At 37.2% G+C, this 12,496-nt stretch overlaps 1 long non-coding RNA gene across 2 annotated transcripts in view; it reads right to left on the reverse strand.

Moving 5' to 3' along the window:
• Positions 1–525: 525 nt before the first annotated feature.
• The window catches only part of LOC137617363 (uncharacterized), a 136,260-nt gene continuing 124,289 nt past the window's right edge, over positions 526–12,496 (reverse strand). For both annotated transcript variants that reach the window (XR_011039644.1, XR_011039643.1), the window contains 4 exons: positions 11,455–11,593; positions 7,305–7,470; positions 4,579–4,774; positions 526–578 (listed from right to left, as the gene is read on the reverse strand). This is a non-coding gene — a long non-coding RNA (uncharacterized lncRNA). The remainder of the gene's footprint in view (positions 579–4,578; positions 4,775–7,304; positions 7,471–11,454; positions 11,594–12,496) is intronic.

The raw sequence follows: 12,496 nt of genomic DNA on the forward strand, positions 1-12,496 counted from the left end.
CAGAGTAATGAAGCTGAAGTTTTTATAGGTTTACTAAAGTTTGAGTTGTCACAGTTCCTGTACATAGGCAGTGGAGAAGAGTTGCAAGTGGTGAGGGAGTAGCAGAGCTGAAGAAGAAACAAATTGTTGCAGGAGGAAGAGTAGAGTTGGAGTAAACAGGAGCCAAATTTCAGAAGCCATTCATGTGTCATTGTGCTCTAGAACAGGAGGAGCAGACTTATTTCTAACAAAATAGAAAGAGCAGAGTTTAAAGAGAGAAGAATAAGAAACGCAGTACAAAAAGGAGGAGGAGTGAAAAGAGGATGAGTGAAGTTTTAGAGAGAATTGAAATTACATTGGTCTCTCATTATATTGATAAAAAAGGAACAGACTTACAGTATAAATGACCAGCAGTGCTTCAGAATTCATAAAAATTTAGGCCTTTATCCATTTAGTAGTTTATATAATTCATTTTACACTGATCATGATGCTGCTACAGAAGATTATGGTCTTGATGGCAATTACAAATCACACATGACAGCACTCCTTCATGGCAATTACAAATCACACATGACAGCACTCCTTCAAAGGTGGAATTCCTAGAATAAAACACATCAGAATAAGTTTTACAGTATCAATGAAGTACAGGTTGATTTTTTTACATATTGGAGAAGAAAAAAAAAAAAGTTCCTACTCAGAAAATTTCTCAAAAAAAAAAAACTTTTTACAACTTTTCTTACTTCTCCATATTTTTCAATAACCTCCAAATAACAATAACCTCCAAATAAAAGATGGAATTCTAAGTTTGTTCCACCGTCATCTAAACACTGCAATGTTTTACTATCGAGTAGAGGAGTAGAGGAATATGAAAGATTTCTATGAGGTGATGCCCAATTCCTCCTTTACTTTGAATTTATTCAACATTCCTTAAAAAGGAAAGATTAAATTTTACATGTGTTTAAAGGCTACTCAAGGGCAGAGGCAAAGGACAGTGCCATTGCCCTAGCTGGGCAATGACAGAGAGACTGACAATATAATACATTACATAATGATTAGCACCCTCGGCACTTCATCCAGGCTGGGACCAGGAAGAGGCTGACAATGGCTGCTGATGACTCAGCAGGTAGACCTGTAGGCTCCCTCTAAACTGCCCCACCATTCTTAGCTCACAACGATGGGGAGGTTGCAGCCACTAAAAGAACTAATGAGTTTGGGCGGGACTCAAACCCCAGTCTGGCCATCACCAGTCAGGGAGGTGATCACATAGTTACCAATAACCCCTATATACGGTATGATTAAAAGTTTTGTAAATGATTTATAAAAAAACAACACAAACAAATAACCAATACAATATTTACCTAAAATAATCATCCTACACAAATACAAAAACAAATAACCAATACAATATTTACCTAAAATAATCATCCTACACAAATACAATACAGAATATACGAGCAAGATCTGAATCATAGGATACAGTATAGACACTGAGAAACCATAAACCAGAGTTTTTCAAGAAAACAAAACAGGATCCCATTCCTTGCTTTGCTATAATTAATAACTCCCTCCTTGCCTGAATTATCAATACAGCACATGTCAAAGGTGCATTCATTATATATAAAACATTATAAGCAGAAAGCAGCATTAAACAACCTGTTACTACTGCACAAGTGGCCCCCTTAATAATATCTAAGGTTATACATACCTCCCAACAGAAAATCAAGAACCAATGTGCTACTGAAGATGCACATCAAAATTGGAAAGTTTTGAGCACCCCTAATAGAACATGCAACAGATTTTTGGAACAGGCAAATTAGACTTGTGTACTGCTAAACACTTAACAATCTCCAACAGGTTCGGTAGATTTGAAAATAAAGCCCTCAGAAGAATATTGGGAATTAAATGAAAGTACAGACTTAAAAATGATACCATAAAAGAGATTATAATCCTATATGTGCATGGAATCATGGTGAGGGGTAGATGGACATGGGTTGGAAATGCTCTTTGCACTACTCAGGGGAGCTTAGTTCACCAACCGTTTAACTGGGCTCCACAAGGTACTAAAAGAGTTGGAAGACCCAGGCCTACATGGTGAGGGGTAGATGGACATGGGTTGGAAATGCTCTTCGCACTACTCAGGGGAGCTAGTTCACCAACCGTTTAACTGGGCTCCACAAGGTACTAAAAGAGTTGGAAGACCCAAGCCTACATGGTGAGGGGTAGATGGACATGGGTTGGAAATGCTCTTCGCACTACTCAGGGGAGCTTAGTTCACCAACCGTTTAACTGGGCTCCACAAGGCACTAAAAGAGTTGGAAGACCCAGGCCTACATGGCTGAGGACTATGAAGCATTAAGTAGAAGTATTGGTTTAAAATCTCAAGATAAGAGACTATTAGTGAAATCTAATCAAGGCCCTTTGCATTAATAGATGATGATGATAACTAGTAAACCGATACAAATAAGGGTTTTGGTGTTGCAACCCTTCTTGCTTTGTACAAGAAAAAAACTAAATTCTAACCAATTCCACTTTCTGAATATATTGCGGCTCCCGCAATTTAATTGGTGGGTACCGAGAAACTTGAAGACAAATTAGTTCCGATCATGGTCAGATATCACATGCTTAACAGAAACCTAATATCAATGTTTATTTTTCTACTTGAAAAATTAATACAATTTTTCTATTAACTAGTCCTCAATTTGGATATTCCAAAAAAGTAATACCAAACTATTAGGCAAAAGTAAATAAGAAATTTTAGTCACTAAGCAGCTAACTGCCTAAACAAATGATCTATGAAAACCAAAATCCAAGAACTGGCAATAATGTTTCGAAATTGAATTACAATGTTACAGTAGCATATTAAAGGTCTACCATCAGAAGCCTTAAGTTAACTTTACTCCAGTCATGAATCTGCTCGATTATAAAACTAACTTTGTTCAAAACATGAGAAAAACCATAAATGTTAAAGTACTTTGTATTATTCTTAACTATAAAAACCCGAGTCCTTTAATAGGCGTATGCTTTAAGCATAGCTAGAACTCAGCTGTTATATTTATAACGAGGTGTCAGTAGTTAGTGGCAGTTGGCGGAGAAGTGCCCACCCCACCATTCCCAAGCACACCGAGTAACCACTTGGACCTTAAACCTCAGATTAGCAGGGTGGTAGCAGCAGGAAATATAACTTAAAGAGCTCTAATTTGTATAATTAGAAAAAATAAAAATTCTACAATTTTTTGATTTGTTCATAAACAGATACAAGCCCTCGTCCTTTAATACGAAACTTATCTATAAGATAAAGTTAGCTGCATTTACCATCTCTCAGTTATCTAACTGGTACATCTGCACAAAATCTACTGAGCGTGTATATCACCTACAAGGTCTGGTGAGGCAAGTTCTTCCGACTTTGTCGAGGCGAAGGTGCGAGCCGAGACATTTTGAGCGCTCAGAGACATATTGCTCGTGGGAACGAGTATTGGAAAGTGAGGGCACACCCTGACCTAGAGACTTGCAAGGAAAAGTGTACTTACCATAGCTAGAAAGGCTATAGCATCTCCTTTGGGAAGGAAAGCCAGTTCCTTCTGATACAGAGTTCCTCGTTGACCTAGTAGAGTGTAGGACAAACAAGGAAGCCTGACTTGAGGCCAGAATTTTAGCCAACAACTCAAGTTCAGGCTGTAGGTCAAAATTGTGTGAAATTGTCTCAATCCCCTTACTGGATTAAGTGCTAGAGCTAGCCCTTCTTTGAATGGAGAACCCTTTAGTCCAAGGGAAGTCCAAAGGTGTAGCATAGAATCGTGAATTGCAAGCAAATTATTATTGGCAGGATCTTTCCTAAGGACAGCCTCATCAATTTTGATAGGGGAAACAAGCGAGTCTCTCAACCCCAAGACTTTACCAGGAATTAATTCACCAACACTCTTGCCTCCAGAGGAGACCGACGGTGAAGGGTCAGAGGACAGAGTACCGTGAGTTTAAACAGCAAATTTATTCACTTCCTTCAAACTCAAATATGAGCTCAAGGGCAAAGTCTTAAAAACTTCAGCCACCTTCTTTCCCCTTGTGCCATACACCTGCCACCGGGAGGGTGACCACTCCCTACATTCCCCACAGGAGGAGTCTAAACTGCATACATTCCCCATGGATGAAGGGCATAAAGTATGATGATCCCCCTTTCTCCCACTATGAAAGCGCTGCATTTACTTGACATTCCTGGGGAAGTCCAGCTTCAACTTCAGGAGAAAAAAAAAAAAAGTAAAACGTTGGAAAAAGACAAGTTTGTATGAGTGCCTACAGGATACCAGCCGGTAACTGCCGACACCTTGATAAAAGTTAAATGACCGAGTTTTAGATGCCACGGTATCAATACCTTATTTAAAGGCTGAAGTTTTGTATTTGTGTACAAACAAGTAATCTTTTGGATGCTATTCTATTATTTTACTACACTATCTCATTAAACCAGTTGCCATTTACTTACAAATTAATAAAAATGGTAGGGTACACCAAAATATGCATCCACAGGTATTGTGACTTCTCAATACTTCAGCAACAATCATGAGTAAAAAACATAATAGACCAGGATAAACATGACTTCGTACATACCTTTGTCTAAACAGTACAGTATAAGACGGTACAAATGTTCAGTTTCATAATACATACAAATTAAACAGCATCAAGCTCAGCAGTAGTCCTACAACAGTAAAGTACTTCAAATTTTCTGAAGATTTATATCTTGAAGCATTTAGTGATGAATACAACTGCCACTGATCACGATGGTAATGCATCCAAGGTGGAATTCCTAGAATAAAAACATATTAGAGTAAGTTTTACAGTATCAATAATTAACAGGTTCTTAAAATTTTCATAAATTAAAAGTAAAATAATGTACTTCAAAGAAAAAACAGATTCTTTAAAAAAACAAGATGATAAACTAGCGATTCAAAATTTTCTTATTTTTCATCAAAAGAGACATGCTTCAAACACGCTTCACTTATGTACTTCAAAACATTGGAGCTTAATACTATAGAGGAATACATATTATTTATAAGTATATAATCATTGCTCAAATCCTTCTTCACTCTGAGCTTATTAATCATTCCTTGACAAGGCTAAAAAAAATATATTTATCATATTTGATCTCAAACACGTTCAAGATGAATGTCGGATACAACATAGGATTAAAAGTACAGGAAGAGAGGGAGTAGCAAAGTTGCTGTATAAAGAGAGCAGAATAGTTGTAAGAGGAGAGGAGTAGAGTTGCAGTAAAGAGAGGAGCCAAATTTCAGTAGCCATACAGAAGAAGGGCCATTGTGCTAGAACAGGAGGAGCAGACTTATTTTAACAAAATAGAAAGAGCAGAGTTTAAAGAGAGAAGAAGCAGAATGGCAGAAGATTAAGAGATACAGTACAAAGAAGGGGAGCTAAGTTGCAGTACAAAAAGGAGGAGGAGATTTACAGTATCAAGATATAAGGAGTGAAGTCATTGTATAAAGAGGATGAGTGAAGGTTCCGAGAGAGAAATGAAATTACATTAGACAGTCCCATTATAGTGATAAAAAGGGAGCGGACTTACAGTACAGTTAACCCTCGCTACTTCGCGGTTCGACCATCGCGGATTCACCACTTCGCGGATTTTTTTCATAACCCATGTATATACATATATCGCGGATTTTCCAGAAATATCGAAAATACCGCGAAGTGACCGATGGTGCGAGATTGGAGAAAGTAAGGAAAATTGAATCATGATTGATTTTCAATATAAATGAAACTTTGAGGAGCAACAAAGATATCATTTGTTAGAGAGAGAGAGAGAGAGAGAGAGAGAGAGAGAGAGAGAGAGAGAGAGAGAGAGAGAGAGAGAGAGAGAGAGAGAGAGAGAGAGAGGGGGGGGGGTTTAAATGTAATAAACAAAAAAAATTGATAGGTTATAACACATTGGTGCTTATGTAATATCAACTGTATACTGTAGACGGTTTGAATAAGTTAAGAAATGGTATAAATGATACTTTGTTAGTGTATTCGTACACACTCAAGAGCGGCAGCTGGATGACAGCTGATCTAATCACAGCCAAAAGTCAAAAAAAAAAAGAAGTCAACAATACTCGATTTTTAAAACAAACCCGAAATTTAAAAACAAAAGTACACGCTTTCTTAATGTGCAATTAACTATTTAAAGAGTGGCAATTTTCTAGAATAAAATGATATTTCCCAAAAAATAGTGGTTTGCTGATGAAATCGGATGCCGTATTTTTAGCTATGATTGAAATGGATGTAGACTCGGCCTAATTATTTCGTTTCGTATTTAATTGACACTAAGAAAACTAATTTTAGTTTCTTCATCTAAATGTAAGTATTGTATAACATGAAAAGAGAGAGAGAGAGAGAGAGAGAGAGAGAGAGAGAGAGAGAGAGAGAGAGAGAGAGAGAGAGAGAGAGAGAGAGAGAGAGAGAGAGAGAGAGAGAGAATCAGCTGTTGTACTCAAATGGCGTGTTTTTGTTTCGTGAGAATTTCATCGCCACGACTTTAACAACAACATACTGTACTGAACTTTACAGTATTATACAGACTACTGTAATATGATAAAGTAAAATATTTGTAAACTATTTTATATGAAATGGGGCTATTTTTTTTTTGTTCAAAATTTACATTTACGTATGTAAAACAACTCTCTCTCTCTCTCGTAGATTGTTTTCCTGCTTTGCTACGTATGTATGATTTTATATAGATACGGTAAATAATATTTGTAATAACATATTTTATTAAAGCTTTTACTGTAATATCATTATTTATCACTTTCATCATGCGCGTTAAATTCCTTAGTTTGTTTACTGAGCGTACTTTATGACGCCATCGTTTCAGGCGGCGTCATAAAGAAAAACATTTCATTTGGAAGTCCTAAGAAAAATTAAGTAAAACATTAGTAATAACCAAATCAACATACTGTACTGAATAATCAATATAATCGATGCAGAAACTAACCTATACACAGATGTGTAAATGCGTTTGTTTCTTCATTATAATCAGAGATAAACGTAAACAAAACATTGGTTGCCATTTTTTATCGTGCTTTTTGGCGTGTTTAGGAAACGCATGATATAAAGTCGCCCTTAATATTTGTGCCTGTTTTAGTTTAGGGTACGTTAGTACATGCATTAAGTGTTCTGTACATTAAAGGGTAGTTTGTTAACAGTACTACGTACAAGGGAAGGTTTTAAAAGTCTGAATATACATGTTAAATAAATAGGTAAATATGCTGTCACTACTTCGCGGATTTTCACCTATCGCGGCCGGGTCTGGAACCTATCTACCGCGATAAACGAGGGTTCACTGTACAATGACCAGCAGTGCTTCAGATTTTCTAAAAATTTAAGCCTTCATCCATTTAGTAGTTTATATACTAAATTTTTCACTGATCATGATGCTGCTACAGAAGATTATGGTCTTGATGGCAATTACAAATCACACATGATGGTACTTCTTCAAAGGTGGAATTCCTAGAATAAAACACAGAGTAAGTTTTACAGTATCAATGAAGTACAGGTTTATTTTTTTACATATTGAAAAAAAAAAAAAAGGTCCTAGTCAGATAATTTCTCAAAAAAACAAACTTCTTGTAAAAACTTTTCTTAATTCTTCCTATTTTTCAATAACCTCCAATAAATAAGACATTATTCCAAGTATGCTCCACCTACTGTCGTCTAAACACTGCAATGTTTTAATATCGGGTACAGGAATATGAATGATTTCTATGAGGTGATGCTCAATTCCTTCTTTACTTTTAATTTATTCAACATTCCTTAAAAAGGCTACAAATAAGATTATAATTTACATATTTCCTTTTGGTGTGTTTAAAGACTACTCATGAAGGGCAAAGCAAGGGACAGTGTCATTGCCCTAGCAAGCAGGATAATGCCATAGAGACTGACAATATATACATTACATAATGATTAGCACCCTCGGCACTCTTCATCCAGGCTGGGACCAGGGAGAGCCTGACAATGGCTGCTGATGACTCAGCAGGTAAACCTGTAGGCTCCCTATAAACTGATCCACCATTCTTAGCTCACAAGGATGGGAGGTTGCAGCCACTAAAAGAACTAATGAGTTTGGGCGGGACTCAAACCCCAGTCTGGCCATCACCAGTCAGGGAGGTTATCACATAGTTACCAACAACCCTATATAAGGCATGATTAAAAGTTTTGTAAATGATTAAAAATATCAAAAAACAACTCAAACAAATAACCAATACAATATTTACCTAAAATAATCATCCTACACAAATACAATACAGAATATACGAGCAAGAAATGAATCATAGGATACAGTATAGACCCTGAGAAACCATAAACCGGAGTTTTTCAAGAAAACAAAACAGGATCCCATTCCTTGCTTTGCTATAATTAATAACTCCCTCCTTGCCTGAATTATCAATACTGTACAGCACATGTCAAAGGTGCATTCTTTATATATAAAACATTATAAGCAGAAAACAGCATCTACTTTTAGGAGAGAAATTATTAGATGCTTAAAATACCTGTTACTACTGCACGAGTGGCCCCCTTAATAATAATATTTAAGGTTATACATGCCTCCCAACAGAAAATCAAGAACCTATGTGCTACTGAAGATGCACATCACAATTGCAAAGTTTTGAGCACCCCTAATAGAACATACAACAGATTTTTGGAACAGGCAAATTAGACTTGTGTACTGCTAAACACTTAACAATCTCCAACAGGTTCGGTAGATTTGAAAATAAAGCCCTCAGAAGAATATTGGGAATTAAATGAAAGTACAGAACTAAAAATGATACCATAAAAGAGATTAGGATCCCATATATGCATGGAATCATGGTGAGGGGTAGATGGACATGGGTTGGAAATGCTCTTCACACTACTCAGGGGAGCTTAGTTCACCAACCGTTTATCTAGGCTCCACAAGGCACTAAAAGAGTTGGAAGACCCAGGCCTACATGGCTGAGGACTATGAAGCATGAAGTAGAAGTATTGGTTTAAAATCTCAAGATAAGAGACTATTAGTGAAATCTAATCAAGGCCCTTTGCATCAATAGATGATGATGATAACTAGTAACCCGATACAAAAAAGGGTTTTGGTGTTGCAACCCTTCTTGCTTTGTACAAGAAAAAACAAAATTCTAACCAATTCCACTTTCTGAATATATTGCGGCTCCCGCAATTTAATTGGTGGGTACCGAGAAACTTGAAGACAAATTAGTTCCGATCATGGTCACACACTTAACAGATATCACATGCTTAACAGAAACCTAATATCAATGTTTATTTTTCTACTTAAAAAATTAATCGAATTTTTCTATTTAATAGTCCTCAATTTGGATATTCCAAAAAAGTAATACCAAACTATTAGGCAAAAGTAAATAAGAAATTTTAGTCACTAAGCAGCAAAATGCCTAAACAAATGATCTAAGAAAACTAAAATCCAAGAACTGGCAATAATGTTTCGAAATTGAATTACAATGTTACAGTAGCATATTAAAGGTCTACCATCAGAAGCCTTAAGTTAACTTTACTCCAGTCATGAATCTGCTCTATTATAAAACTAACTTTGTTCAAAACATGAGTAAAATCATAAATGTTAAAGTACTTTGTATTATTCTTAACTATAAAAACCTGAGTCCTTTAATAGGAGTATGCTTTCAGCATAGCTAGAACTCAGCTGTTATACTTATAACGAGGTGTCAGTAGTTAGTGGCGGTTGGCGGAGAAGTGCCCACCCCACCATTCCCAACCACACTGAGTAACCACTTGGACCTTAAACCTCAGATTAGCAGGGTGGTAGCAGCAGGAAATATAACTTAAAGAGCTCTAATTTGTATAATTAGAAAAAATAAAAAATCTACAATTTTTTGATTTGTTCATAAACAAATACAAGCCCTTGTCCTTTAATAGGAAACTTATCTATAAGATAAAGTTAGTTGCATTTACCATATTTCAGTTATCTAACTGGTGCATCTGCACAAAATCTACTGAGTGTGTATATCACCTACAAGGTCTGGTGAGGCAAGTTCTTCCCACTTTGTCGCGGCGAAGGTGCGAGCCGAGACATTTTGAGCGCTCAGAGACATATTGCTCGTGGGAACAAGTATTGGAAAGTGAGGGCACACCCTGACCTAGAGACTTGCAAGGAAAAGCGTACTTACCATAGCTGGAAAGGCTATAGCATCTCCTTTGGGAAGGAAAGCCAGTTCCTTCTGATACAGAGTTCCTCGTTGACCTAGTAGAGTGTAGGACAAACAAGGAAGCCTGACTTGAGGGCAGAATGTTAGCCAACAACTCAAGTTCAGGCTGTAGGTCAAAATTGTGTGAAATTGTCTCGATCCCCTAACTGGATTAAGTGCTAGAGCTAGCCCTTCTTTGAATGGAGAACCCTTTAGTCCAAGGGAAGTCCAAAGGTGTAGCATAGAATCGTGAATTGCAAGCAAATTATTATTGGCAGGATCTTTCCTAAGGACAGCCTCATCAATTTTGATAGGGGAAACAAGCGAGTCTCTCAACCCCCAGACTTTACCAGGAATTAATTCACCAACACTCTTGCCTCCAGAGGAGACCGACGGTGAAGGGTCAGAGGGTAGAGTACCGTGAGTTTAAACAGCAAGTTTATTCACTTCCTTCAACCTCAAATATGAGCTCAAGGGCAAAGTCTTAAAAACTTCAGCCACCTTCTTTCCCCTTGTGCCATACACCTGCCACCGGGAGGGTGACCACTCCCTACATTCCCCACAGGAGGAGTCTAAACTGTATACATTCCCCATGGATGAAGGGCACAAAGTATGATGATCCCCCTCTCTCCCACTATGAAAGCGCTGCATTTACTTTATATTCCTGGGGAAGTCCAGCTTCAACTTCAGGCAAAAAAGAAAAAGTCCAGCTTCAACTTCAGGCAAAAAAGAAAGAGAAAAGTCCAGCTTCAACTTCAGGCAAAAAAGAAAGAGAAAAGGAAAACATTGGAAAAAATCAAGTTTGTATGAGTGCCTATAGGATGTCTGTGTCAATTGGTGGCCAGAATCAGTGATTTTTCAGTGCACTGGCAAGGGAGCAGGACTTCCTAACTGCCGAAAAGGGGGCAGGACTTCCCCACTACCAGCCGGTAACTTCCGACACCTTGATAAAAGTTAAATGACCAAGTTTTAGATGCCTTGGTATCAATACCTTATTTAAAGGCCGAAGTTTTGTATTTGTGTACAAACAAGTAATCTTTTGGATGCTATTCCATTATTTTACTACACTATCTCATTAAACCAGTTACCATTTACTTTCAAATTAATAAAAATGGTAGGGTACACCAAAATATGCATCCACAGGTATTGTGACTTCTCAATACTTCAGCAACAATCATGAGTAAAAAAACATAATAGACCAGGATAAACATGAGTTCGTACATACCTTTGTCTAAATAGTACAGTATAAGATGGTACAAATGTTCAGTTTCATAATACATACGAATTAAACAGCATCAAGCTCAGCAGTAGTCCTACAACAGTAAAGTACTTCAAATTTTCTAAAGATTTATATCTTGAAGCATTTAGTGATGAATACAACTGCCACTGATCACGATGGTAATGCATCCAAGGTGGAATTCCTAGAATAAAAACATAAGAGTAAGTTTCACAGTATCAATAATTAACAAGTTCTTCAAATTTTCAAAAATTAAAAGTAAAATAATGTACTTCACAGAAAAAAAAGATTTCAAAAAATAAAATGATAAACTAGCGATTCAAAATTTTCTTATTTTTCATCAAAAGAGACATGCTTCAAACACACTTCACTTAGGTACTTCAAAACATTGGAGCTTAATACTATAGAGGAATACGTATTATTTATAAGTATATAATCATTGCCGAGGAGAAGGTGCGAGCTGAGACATTTTGAGCGCTCAGAGACATATTGCTCGTGGGAACGAGTATTGGAAAGTGAGGGCACACCCTGACCTAGAGACTTGCAAGGAAAAGCGTACTTACCATAGCTGGAAAGGCTATAGCATCTCCTTTGAGAAGGAAAGCCAGTTCCTTCTGATACAGAGTTCCTCGTTGACCTAGTAGAGTGTAGGACAAACAAGGAAGCCTGACTTGAGAGCAGAATGTTGGCAAAACAACTCAAGTTCAGGCTGTAGGTCAAAATTGTGTGAAATTGTCTCGATCCCCTTACTGGATTAAGTGCTAGAGCTAGTCCTTCTTTGAATGGAGAACCCTTTAGTCCAAGGGAAATCCAAAGGTGTAGCATAGCATCGTGAATTGCAAGCAAATTATTATTGGCAGGATCTTTCCTAAGGACAGCCTCATCATTTTGATAGGGGAAACAAGCGAGTCTCTCAACCTCGAGACTTTACCAGGAATTAATTCACCAACACTCTTGCCTCCAGAGGAGACCGACGGTGAAGGGTCAGAGGGCAGAGTACCGTGAGTTTAAACAGCAAGTTTATTCACTTCCTTCAAACTCAAATATGAGCTCAAGGGCAAAGTCTTACACTTCAGCCACCTTCTTT

Source organism: Palaemon carinicauda, chromosome 23, assembly GCF_036898095.1.
Source record: "Palaemon carinicauda isolate YSFRI2023 chromosome 23, ASM3689809v2, whole genome shotgun sequence".
Classification (NCBI taxonomy): Eukaryota; Metazoa; Arthropoda; class Malacostraca; order Decapoda; family Palaemonidae; genus Palaemon; species Palaemon carinicauda.